Genomic DNA, 12,754 nt, shown 5'->3' with positions numbered 1-12,754 from the left:
AACTTCTTTTTAATTATGTATCTTTAAAAGATAAAAAATAGAAAACATTGAAATTGCATTATTCAAGAAACATACTACCATGAAAACATAGCTTTTGCAAGTTCAAGAAAACAATATATGAATATTTTAAAGTAAAAAGCATTTAACCAACATGATACGAAGTATTGTAAAGTTATGTTCTGAGCCCACAAGACATGAAGTATCAATTGTTTTGCCCTACACGTATTTGTAAAGATGCAAATGATGTGCTATAACTTAATATCCAAATTACCTTTGTTACAGAAAAAGATACTTAATGGTACTTATATTTGTTTAAAAATTAGAGTACTAACTGTTAGCTTACAAATAGAAATACTTGAAAAATTAAAGGAAGATCAGGTGGCTCATAGTCATTTTACTTAAGAACACATAACACTAGTTCATTGACATACTATAGTTGTAAATCTTGGTATTTGGAGATAGTATGAACTAGGGGTAATAAAATTTCTGTTATTAAATTCTAGGTCAATTAAATAAATTATTCCTTCCTAAATTTATTTGATGGAGTCAGAGAGCCTTTTTTACTGAATTCAACAGGCTTTGGGTTCAAAATGAGTTTTAAATTAAAGAAAATTGACTTAAATATAATGTGGATAATTACTGCAGTTGATCTGTTGATGACATCCTCCTCTCCTCTCTCACAGTGTCAACACTGGTCCAGGACATTCAGATATTAATGTTACTACACTCGCCGCTGCTCTAGACAATTACCAAGTCAGAAGGAATATCTGTTATAATGAACTTTATCAATAATCATTTTGATAATGAATGAATAAATAAATTTGATGATTTTTTTTTTTTTGGGGGGGGATGTCTATAAATCTACAATTCCTTTTGCACAGTTATATATTAAAAATGTTTAAAAATACTAGTATCTGAACATGACATAGGGTCTTATGTTTACTGTGTTATGTCTTGTGGAAACCTGCATGAACTGTAGGAGGACCATCTTAGGTTTCCTGGACAAGTAAAAAGAAATATGGATCTCTGAGGTAGGTAATGATCTCAACTTTTCTAATAACAGCTCCATCACCTTGGTAATTCTTAAAGAAAAGTTATACATCCTGCCTTGTGTAGAGGACAGTGCCATAATATCAATCATGAAAAGTGACAGTTCTAGAGGGAGAGTAGGTGACAACTGCTTAATTGTTCTGGGATTTGTAAGACATATAGCAATGTAATGAATTATAGATTTCAACTGAGAACATTCCTAGTGGTGACAAAATTTGAATGTAATGGATAACTGCATCTAAATATATGATACATGATACAATACAAAAGTTCTGGACAAGTTCCTCCCTGTGCTCTTAAGGTTTAGAAGTTCAGGAATTTACACCTTTAAAATAAAATAAACCCTTTCTAAGCTGAGAGGCATTTCATGACAGGACATTGAACACCTGTGAAAACCCATATTCCAACACCTGTGAAAATCCATACTTGCTGAATGAGTGCATTTGTTTGATTTCTGAACATTGATGGTCTCTTTCAACACTTGCTTTCAATTGTAATAATTTCTCTGACTCTTCTGCCTCAATTAAAATAAGTCATAAAGTTAAACATGAATTGCAGCCATTTGGATAAGAGGGACATTAAAAGAGTCCTTCAAAACCTCAGTTAACTATGGTTCACAGTACATAACAGGCACAAGGAAGTCTGGCCTTAACCTAATAAATCTTTTGAGCACTAGGATGGCAAGCAACTTAACCATTTCAAATGCAAGGTGCAGTTTTGACAAGGCTCTATAACTTTTCATAGAATCATTAAGGTTGGAAAAGACCTTCAAGATCATCTGGTCCAACCATCACCCTACTACCAATGTCACCCACTAAACCATTTTCTTAGCTGAGCTTCACTAAAAGAGCAGTTTTCTATAAAAAGCCATATCCACAGCATTTCTACAGCAAAGTCTATCTTTGTTTTTTGACAATGTAAAGCTGAAGACAGCCCCACAGTTAATATTTTTCAGTTACATCCTTAGGATACACATCAAGGTATAACACATGGTGACACTCTTCAAAACCTTCATCACATTGCAGCAAAACACCTGCATATAATTTGCAAGAGTTATCAGCATGCTGAATTACTTTGATCACCTCTAGCTAACTTGTATGCCACAGACTATAGCACTGTCCTTTCTGGAGAGCAGTACCAGGCTGGCACAGAAAACATTGCCATATGGTGTCCTTTGAAAGAGGGGGAGTAACTACACTCAGAAGGAATGCCATTTCTCATGCTTTAGGGATTCACAGGTCTTACATGTGTGTCAGACTTATGCTAGAGTTGCACACATGGGTGTCAAGTGGGCAACAACCTGAAAACAGGAACAAAAAATACAACATGAACACATACAGAACAAGTAGTGTCAATGTGCTGTCACGGACTGACTATTTCTGGCTCTAGACAGGCCAGGTAAGGGCTCTCTCAGATTGTACTGGTGATCAGTTGGGCCATGGTGATCCCTAGGAAGCAGGGTTAAAAAGTACAGGTGTCTTCTGTTTCCTCCACTCCATGGGAAATAAGAAATTTCTTCATTTCCTTTTCTTTCATACCTATCAATGTGGCCACACTCTGCATAGTAGCCCCTTTTTGAAATAAGCTCAGGGGCCTCCCAGGCCACTTTGAACAGAAGTAGTACCTCAGTCTTCCCTGTAAAAAAGGGCTGTGCCTGGCTTAGTTAACCTTGGCCAACTGGATGAGAACTGGATGAGAGCTCACAAAGTTCACTTGGTCAATTTTCTAAAACCGGACCATAACTGTCTAGAACTACCTGTAAACATACAGGTGAACGCATTACAACAACAACAACAACAACAACAACAACAAATAAAATTAAATTAAAACAAACAAACAAACAAAAAAAAAACACAATTTCTCCACAGCAAGAGTCTACAGGCTGCTGGAATGAATACTGGCAACACCATACAGCAAGTAAAAAACACTGTGCCTTGGCTGTGCTGCAGACAGACAGGCTAAAGAGAAGTGGGAAGGAGTGGTGATGTTGCTAACTCAAAGGAAAACAAAAAATGCTTGCAGGTTCAAAGCATGTTGGGCATTTGCTGCAGCAGAGCTATTCCAGCCTGCTTGTAAGAGGATGATGCGTGTTGGGATACAACTGTAAAGGCCAGACACTCCCACAGAGCTCTTGATGGTGCTCAAGGCAACATTCAGGGTGGGGAGGAGAGGATGATCATGGAATTTGGTTTGAAAGGGACCACCACAGTTTTTCTAACACAGCATCCTCTAAGAAATGACAATCTCCAGCTGCCCTTACTTACATCTGCCTCTTCTAGGGCTGTTCCAACACAAATTACCATGGCACAGCCATACCATCAGGGCAATACCTATCACATGGCCATAATCAAGTCCCCAGTACAGGTGTCTGCAGAAATACTCTGATGACCTTGTTCAGTATCAGGTCTTTTCCCCTGCACCCTTTTGCTGAATGACAGATGCAAGCTGACAAGGAGCTCCCTCAAGCACCCTTCTCCACTGCTACTAAATCTACTTTGAACTCTTTCTTCAAGTTGGATACATCCTCCATGTATTGCTGAATGGAGCTAATGTTGCTTATTTGCACTCTGAGGATCACACTGTTACAAGGTAAAGTCACTCTGCATTACACAGAGGCATAAGAAATAATCTAACCAGCTAGTTGTGACCTAAAGCCTCATAGTGTGTGATTCCTCAACAACTTCCCATGCATGTAAAAATCCAGGCAAAAGGTTACCAGAATGTTTCCATCTTTTAGTCAGTTTTAGGCCCTGAGTCAGTGGGAAAGAGGATAACCAGAACAAGAGCATCAAGGAAGCTAATAGAGCTGGCAACACAGGCTAAAACCTACATTCCTAAAAATTATGTTATTTTCATTGTATTCCAAAGAACATTAGTCTAATTTAAGGCAAATGGAGCAGAACTGGCTAGAGAAGGGAGAGATCAAAGTGAGAATACCATTCAGTTGGAGGACCTATCTTCCAAACTTAGAATACCTTAGAACAGTATTGGTGTAGATTTTTTTTCCTATTGTCAATGCAGAAGAAATATGCATGTGTAGAGATTGTGTTTTTCTGTTGTACAACATTAAAATTGCATGCTCTTAACAGATTTGCAAATAATAAAGCTAGATGGGATCATAGTGACTGTCTTTTCTGGCCTCCCCTGCTATATATCAGAACTCTGCTGAATTAATGCTTCCATGAGCCAGAATATGCCTTTTAGAAAAACTGTCAATCTCAATTTCTATTTTCTCCTGTTAGAAAATTCACTACTGCTATGAGAAAGATCCATTTAGAGTCACTATTGAAAGTGTGCTTTCCATTTGGGGCTGATGTTCCTTAGTTTTTAGCTAGTATGTGCTATTTTCTCCTTGTCTGTTTTATTGAAAAGCCTCTATTCTGAAGTTCCTGTTTCCCATATTGATCCTTCTGGATTATGAATAATCCATTTCCTTTTAACTATCAGTTTGAGCTCCAGAAGTCTTCCATTACAAGGGATACTGTCCAATCCTTTAATTATTTTCTTAGAACCCACTTACTTTTTTTTTTTAATTGGGAAATCAAGGAATTCTCTATTACTCTAGAAATACATAGTTTATATAGAAACACTGAAAAAAAAAACCAACACAGATAATATGTCTAGCATTCAAAATCCCACTGTTTCTGCATTCTCAAATTTTTAATTGCTTATACCACTTAGCAGCTCAAGAGTGGAATTTTCTTTACCATGGCTCCAAGTTTTTAGGAATCCCATACCAGAAACCTTTAAGTAGGACCTACAGATTTGCCTTGGAGATTTTTCTCAGAGATTGTCCTCTTAGACTTCACACTCACTCACACAGTTACAAGCGTATTACTTGGAGTTTAATTAGACAATCCATATCATTCTTTACAAGTTTATCTACTCTCTCTTACACCTTCTATGTCTCTTCTGCAAACTGGAACAGTGATAGTATTTTATTCCACATTGCTGATGAAAATTTAAGATAATGTAAGGCCAAGAAGAAAATTTACAGTACTGCTGTCTTTAATCACAAACTAAAGACAAACCAATAAAAGAAGTGCCAAGATTGTTTCAAAGGCACAATGTCCATAGTCTTTGTCCATGGGAATTACTTATGTATGTAATTCTTTATTAATTGAATCACCTCTAAGTCGTTCCATTATTTTTACCTAGGATCAGTGTCACATTGACAGGCCAGTAATTATCCAGGTCATCCCATTTACCTTTTTAAAGTTATTGATATATTAGCTAAGTAGTCCTTTAAACTCTCAGTTTCCTTCAAGACTTTTTAAAAATCAAAATTATTAATCCAGGGAGATAGTTGGCCAGATCCTTAAACAAAGCATACAAATTACTAAGGGTGTACTGATTTAATACATTGAACTTGTTTTTTATGTCTTTCTGAACCACCCTTAAAATGGTAAATAATTTCTTCTTCCATATTCGGTAATGGGAATACTTCATCTGGATCTTCCCCAAACTATTTAGTGAATAAAGCATTAATGCAAAAAGATAAAAAGGTAGTGAGCAGCTTGAGGCTACGATAAGAGGAATAGTAACTAGTAATATAAGATTGATTAATACTCCTGCATATCACAGAACTTAAAAGCAACACAGAAGAATTTAATCATTCTTTTAGAATAATTGATGTGCTACTGTGAGGAATTTGTATTTGTCATTTGAGGATATATGGTAAATACCTATGACCTGTTATGTTAATCAGTGAAGTGCAAGTCAGAGAAAACATATTATCCTTGGAGGCATTTACTAGTCACTTAAAATGATTATGCAAAAAATTATATAAATTAATAGTATATAAGATAAGGATAAAAGAGAAAACAAATCTACTTTCAAATGTTTTACTGAACTATACTTGTTTCATTCTTTCTCTGTTTGAGAAAAATTAATGAATTCATCAATAAGGAATTCTGTACTAATGAATCATTTTCTAAATTCTTATGATATTGAAAAAATATATGGAGTATATTAATTATTTTAGTTAGGTACAGACATCACAAACCTTTCTTTGATGTAATTACTCACCACTGGAAAGCTCTAATTCAACAACTGTTCCCGTCTGGCCAAAATGACCTGCTGATGATTGAATGAAGTGTCTGTCACAGTGTGAGTCTTCAGAAATAAAGGAGTTTGTTATATAGCTCCTCAGGAACAAATTGAGAATTAAAAGGGAAAATATAATGGAAGTCTGAGACGAAGAGAAGACATGTCTTGAAACAGAAATATCTTATAAACATCACAGACCAATTCCTCCTTCCTTCTTTTCTTTTGGGGTTGTTAAGAGACATAGGCATGGAAAAGAAATTCAGTAACCTAAACACCAAAGAGATTTTCAAGTTTTTAAAGAGAAACATTTTACTGAATCAAGTATATCTCATTAAGATTCAGGTACTGTTTGTTATTAGCCAGGGTCAAAATTAAATTCACGGACATTGGCTGTAAAGCCTATATTGATGTTTACATTAATACTCTTTCTCAAGAAGAATGGTGAACCAAAGAAAGAGTTATACGAGGACTAAAAGAGAAAGTCTGTAAATTTGAGTGGAAAATTAAGAGAGGAAATATGAAATTCTATACATCTCACATATTAAAATTGAGATATTTTGTTGTGTGATGTCTGGCTTCTAAGCACAGTTAAATAAATAAATACAGCTTCCATTCCTCTAAACTGTAGAAACAACAGACTTTAGTGAACAAAGAAACAAGGCCTCATGCAGCTAGGTTTTTGACTGATTTTCTGTTTTTACCTAGAAATGACACCTAAAATTCAATGAATCAAACCTTTAAGTAAGTAAGAAAACCACATGGTGAAAGGAGGATTTACTAGCCAGATCTCTGCAATGACCATCTTCATTCAATTCTTTTTCCAAAAGTTGTCCACTACATGGCAAGGAAAATATTTTCCTACCTCTCTAGAAGCTTGAATCAAAATCTACTCCAGATTTTGATAATATGAAAATAGTAGTGAGTTATATACGCATAGAAACTGAGACAAATATAATTTCCAACACTGAAATTTCAAAAAGATTTGGACCATTGTGTTGATATGGGTGTGTTGTATTTTTTAAACATTTTTTTTTTCCCCTTGGACTTTCTAAGCATTGCTCATTCTTTAAATCAGCTAAAACCACTGAAAAATAAATAAATTTGAAGGTAGTGTAGAAATGATTCCATCGACTCATGGAAAATAAATTTTTTTAAACACAGAAGTCAATAAAAGTGTTAATAAGATATACTGATAACATAGATATAGACAGAAGAAGAAATAGTTAATACTGCTTTCCTTTAATTTTACTCGCTACACAGCTTTTTCAAAACTGCATATTCGAAATGCTGAAGATAAAAGAAGTGTGAAGCCTCCAAGCAACATGAAGTTTAGGAAAGAGGAAGTTTTAACAAGAATTGTAGATTACTTCCCTATAGCTAGAGACCTTAAGAATACAGAAAGAGGCCATAACAACAGAAGATACATGGCTGTGCTCCAAGCAAAATGTTTCCTGCCAGTAGATACAGCTGAAAACATTCAAAATTAAGTGAAATATTTAGCTAATGTTTGTATCATCTCACAGGGTGTCTTACGTATCATAGTTCAATGTTAACTGCATTGCAGAATAAATTAAGGCACAATTCTTCAATGTTCATTCATGTGGAAAGTGGAACTTTATACCATAAAGCATATAAGATCAACAGAACTTCATGCAATTTAGATGTTATTGAACATAAGTTGGAAAATTGGATCTTAAGTGGTTCTGGCTCATACTCAGTGTTATTTAATATATGACATTGATTAAGCTCTCCATATTTAACAAAGACTTTCTTTAAAATAAAACCCAGGTTTTTCAAATCTATGACATCTATGGGAAAGTGTATTTTCAAACTGTTTTCAGTTGCAAAACTTCTTCTCCAATTAGGTATATCCACCTCAACAGATTTCAGTCTGGATGCTTTTATGCTTTTTTTCCTAAACAGTTTTAGAACCTCATTGAGGTAGCACAGTATGGGTAATTCACACTGCTTCATTTTGGCTAGGCCATTTTTCTCATGATATATCAGAGCAAGTTTATCCACAGAGGAATACTCCCAGCTAAAGTACATTTCCCTGGCAGCTGAGAAACCCAATTTTTAAAGTGTGAGACAGCTGTGTTGCTTTTCCTGTAAGTCACAATACTGGCTTAGGTAGATGTACAATAAGACAGAATCCATTCAAAGTGAAAAATATCTTCACTGCTGAATCAACCTTTCCTGGAAATGTTTATTCTCTGGAAAGGTTTTCAGCTTAGGATTTCCTTGGGAAAGAAAACAAACATCAAAATATCAGATGTCTCACTAAGCTAAAAGCTTATTTTCATCTTTTTCAGATATGGTATCTTTGGTTTAAAACAAAATGAATAATATTAAGTTTGTTGTATTTAATAACTGAGAAGTTTTCTTAACTGCAATAGTTGTTGTTTCTCCAGTATGTAACAGGGTGTGTGAAGCTCTTTTTATTCATTGTGTATATGTGCTGGAACCTTGCTTTAATTATGATATTTGCCTGCAGCAGTAACTATTGCACCTATTGAAAACAATTACTCATTCCTTCAGTTTCATATACCAACTTCCATCACCACTGTAACTATGTAAGCCAGGATGGCTAGAATGGAAGAAAACAGTAAAACAGTTAAATTTGATTTGTCTGCGGAATTTACTTTATTTTGTACCACCTATTTCATATACTAAGTCTTCCAATAGATACTGAACAGCCTAAACAGAGAAGTTAAAAATGAAATGGTGTCAATACTCATCTACTCATGGGAGTCTGTGTCATATACAATACTCCTTGTTCTGCTGTGGTGTTCTGTGGAGAGGCTGGTGATAATCAGTACCATCTTTATGTTTAGACCTGGAAAATGGAAGGAATCTGTGTTCTCACCCTATTCAATACCAATAAACCAAACCTTGCCTCTAGAAACAAAACATAACAATAAAAAACAAACCATAACAAAACAAAACAAAACACACTTCAATAGCCTTTGATATTACAGCAGTTCACTGAAGGGCAATGTCTTCAAAAGTTCCTTATTTGTGAGATCAGCTTCACATTACAAGCTCCTGCTGGCACCATCTGGCCCAAAGTTAAAGGGAAAATCCAAAGAATATGTATAGAATGAGTGCATTTTAAATAAAACTACAATTGTTCAGACTTAGATCTGGTTATGTTGGGAAATGTATAATCTTGGGGGAGCACACATGGGTGGCAGCGTATTTTTAGACAAAGACAGCAGATACAAGTCCATGCTCTTATAAAGATCTTTAACAACTTTAGCAACAGATAATTTGACAGATAAGATGTTTAAATCTGTAAAATGTTTTTCTTTTATCATTCCATATTGTCTATTTTCTTTTCAGAAAACAAGAGAGAGTTCATCTATTACAAAGTCTGAAATATTTCAACCACATAAAACTGCTGCTCCTAGAAATATGCTATTTAAAATAAATAATTTATTATTTTTAAATTTGTAAGGAATGTGTTAAAGTGAAATGTGAAGTGAGATAGATGTCTTTTTTTTTTTCATAATGATAATTTCATAATTTTAAGCTAGAGAACATTTCAAGATATATTAAAAAAGTGGCAAAATTGTATTCAGCCAAAATGTGTTTGTGCACTTAATTCCATCTCTCTCACACATATATAGACACAGACTGCACCTGTACACATCAATGACCTAATTGAGTGAGACAAAATTTTATCTTTGCCCAGAATTGTGTGTACTCTGAGTACACGCAATTCATTAAATGCTTTGTGTATATCTTTACAGACAGCAGTTATGACAAAATAATTTCTGAGCCACAACTATTGTTTTTGACTAGTTCTTAAGATTTTTCTTAATTTGTCTGGATTCTTTTTAAACACATGCAAAGTTTGAACACATGCAACATCCTGAGGATCATCTTCTTTTATTTTTCTCTTTATCCATCTCTTTCAATGTTCCCAAGTCATTGTACTGCAAAAGAGGGAATGATTTTGTAGACTTTCATTCTCTCTCTCCTCACTCACCTCTTTCTGAAGCCGAAGGGTCCTAGTCTACTTAGCTATTCTTTATACAGATGTTCTTTTTTAACTTTGATCATCAAATGGAAGCATTCAAAATGTAGTTGACCAATGAATTTACACAGTAGCATAATAGTGCTAGTAATGCTTTTCCTTCCATATTCCTTTCTGAATACTTCCTAGCCCTGTGTGCTTTTTTCGCTGTTCCGAATCTGATGCTTCCATAACACTATATTATAATAGCAGCATCTGTGCCTACTGTTCAGCTTGTGTGAAGACTGAATTCCTACTATATCACAGAATCACAGAATCATAGAATCAAATGGTTGTGGTTGGAAATGGCCTCTAATTTGAACCCTCTGCCATGAGCAAGGACACCTGCCACTAGACCAAGTTGCTCAAAGCTCCATCCAACCTGGCCTTAAACACTTCCAGAGATGGGGCATCTACAGCTTCAATTATGTTGAAAATGATGTTGAGGAAGAAATTCAGAGCTGTATTTGCTGAAGAGTAGATCTAGTCTGCAAAATAGGTCTGCAAACATCAACAAATAGTAAAGAGAACATAGTTTGAACTTTTCTACTTGCAAAAATCCATGGATCATATGCTAGGTTCTTGTTTTGCTACAGGAAGTTCACGTGAGTCTTGAAAGTACCTTGTGGGAGTCGGCTATTACTGTTACTGGAAGGACAATATTAAGAAGAATCTGAGATTTTTTTCTCCTCCCAGCATCAGTTACAATTAAAACTTGAAAACTAATAGATTTGCTTTCGGGAATATTCAGTTAAATTTTGAGGATTATAATAAGGATAATTTGCAAGTTCTTATGCTGAAACTCTGACATTTTAAGCTTCTAGAGTTTCTGCAAATGTGATCATGAAGCTTCAACTCTGTTAAACCTTAATGGAAAAAAATGATCTTTTTCAATAATGAATCAAAAAAAAAAAAAAAAAAAGTAAAATAAATAGACACATGCTGTTCATCTCACTTCTTGAAATGGATAAGAATTCCGAAAGAAATAATTGTTTTTATCCATTTTGATCAAGTGCTGGAAAACTCAGTGGGAATCCAAATACTTAATATAAGAAGAAATAAGCAGATGATAATTATAATGAAGTACTTTTATTTTAATAAAATAACATTTCCTACAAAATAACACCAAAAGATGATACCTCAAAGTGAGCTGGTGTGAGAAGAGTTTTCATTATTATTTTTTTTTTCTTACTATTACACAGATTGGATCAAAATAGTTTCAGTGATGGTTTATTTTCATTAATTTGATTTATTTTCTTGTCAATAGGAGTTCTAGGAGACCTTCTGCTTTAATCAGTGTCTGTAAATATTTCCAGGTATTTCACCCTCCCAAGAAAGGAAACCAAATTTAGCAAGGACTCTTGAAAACTCTTACTGTGCACGTGCATGAATTTCAGTTTCTTAAAGGGCTTGGCAGTTTCTTCTGATATTTTATTTACATCTACTGAACTAAAAGTCCATGGAACTAAAAGCACTGGAAACTAGGGGTTTGGATCTCTGTGATGAAGTTAGAATCCATTAATATGAAAAATTAAATAAAGCTCACAGAACATCTAGAACTCCATAGAGTTAGGTCTAGTAATCTATGCCAATAACAATACTGTCATACGACTATGTCTCAGATTGCTACTCATATTAAACAAATACTTGCAAGACCTTAATTTTTCAGGTCAAAGCTATTGATATTTTAAGTACAATCAAAGTCCTTCAGCAAGTTCAGAAAACTTAAAAATAATCTCTTTATACAATCTCTTAGCTAACAATAGTTTTCAGAGTGTAATATGAAATACAGTTCTCCAAAGTACATATGTAAGATTAAGATATTTTGTTTTCTGGGGATACAAGCAATCCTTTTCTAGGTTTTCTTTCACAATTTATGGTGGCACTCTGTGGTGGTCTTACCCTGCTGGGAAGCTGAGTTCCACTATAACCGGTCTCACTCTCTCCCTCCTCAAAGGAGAACAGGGAGAAAATAGAATGTAAACGCCTTAAGATTAAGATAAGGACAGGGAGATCACCCATCAGTTACCATCACAGGCAAAACAGACTCAAGGTAATGAGATTAATATAATTTATTACTTATCTCTAGCAGACTAGAACAGTGAGAAACTAAGAACTAAGAACACCTACAAACCCCCTACTCCCTGCTAAACAGCCTCTTCTGCCTTCTACTGCTCCTTGGTCCCTCCTGTGGGATGCCATCCTTCCCAAACGGAGCCTGTGGGGGCTTGTCACAGGCAGCAGCTCTTCAAGAACTGCTCCAATATGGGTCTGTACCACAGTGTCCATTCATCAAGAGCAAACTGCTCCAGCACGGATCCCCCCATGGGTGGGCGGCAGCTTCCCCAGACCCTCTGCTTCTGTGTGGGCTCCTCTCCATGGCCTGCAGCTCCAGCCCAGGGCCTGCTCCTGCAGGGGTTCTCCATGGGCTGCAGCCTCCTTCAGGCCACATCCGCCTGCTCTACCGGGGTCTTCTCCACAGGCTTCAGTGTGGAGATCTGCTCTACCATGGGACCCATGGTTTTCAGGGGGACAGCCTGCTCCACTAGGGGCCTCTCCAAGGGCTACAGTAGAACTTGTGCTCTGTGCCTGGAGCACCTCCTGCTCTCCTTCTGCGTTGACTTCTGAATTGTGATC

The 12,754-nt window shown here is 35.6% G+C and overlaps 1 long non-coding RNA gene across 1 annotated transcript; it reads left to right on the top strand.

Moving 5' to 3' along the window:
• The first annotated feature begins 3,473 nt into the window (after positions 1–3,473).
• On the top strand, positions 3,474–8,723 carry LOC113840281 (uncharacterized). The gene is made up of 2 exons (XR_003493056.3): positions 3,474–3,639; positions 7,360–8,723. It is a non-coding gene; the product is annotated as an uncharacterized lncRNA (long non-coding RNA).
• Positions 8,724–12,754: the final 4,031 nt, after the last annotated feature.

Source organism: Anas platyrhynchos, chromosome Z (assembly GCF_047663525.1).
Source record: "Anas platyrhynchos isolate ZD024472 breed Pekin duck chromosome Z, IASCAAS_PekinDuck_T2T, whole genome shotgun sequence".
Classification (NCBI taxonomy): domain Eukaryota; kingdom Metazoa; phylum Chordata; class Aves; order Anseriformes; family Anatidae; genus Anas; species Anas platyrhynchos.
The sequence above is the reverse complement of the archived record's forward strand: the minus strand, read 5'-3'. Positions and strand labels throughout refer to the sequence as shown.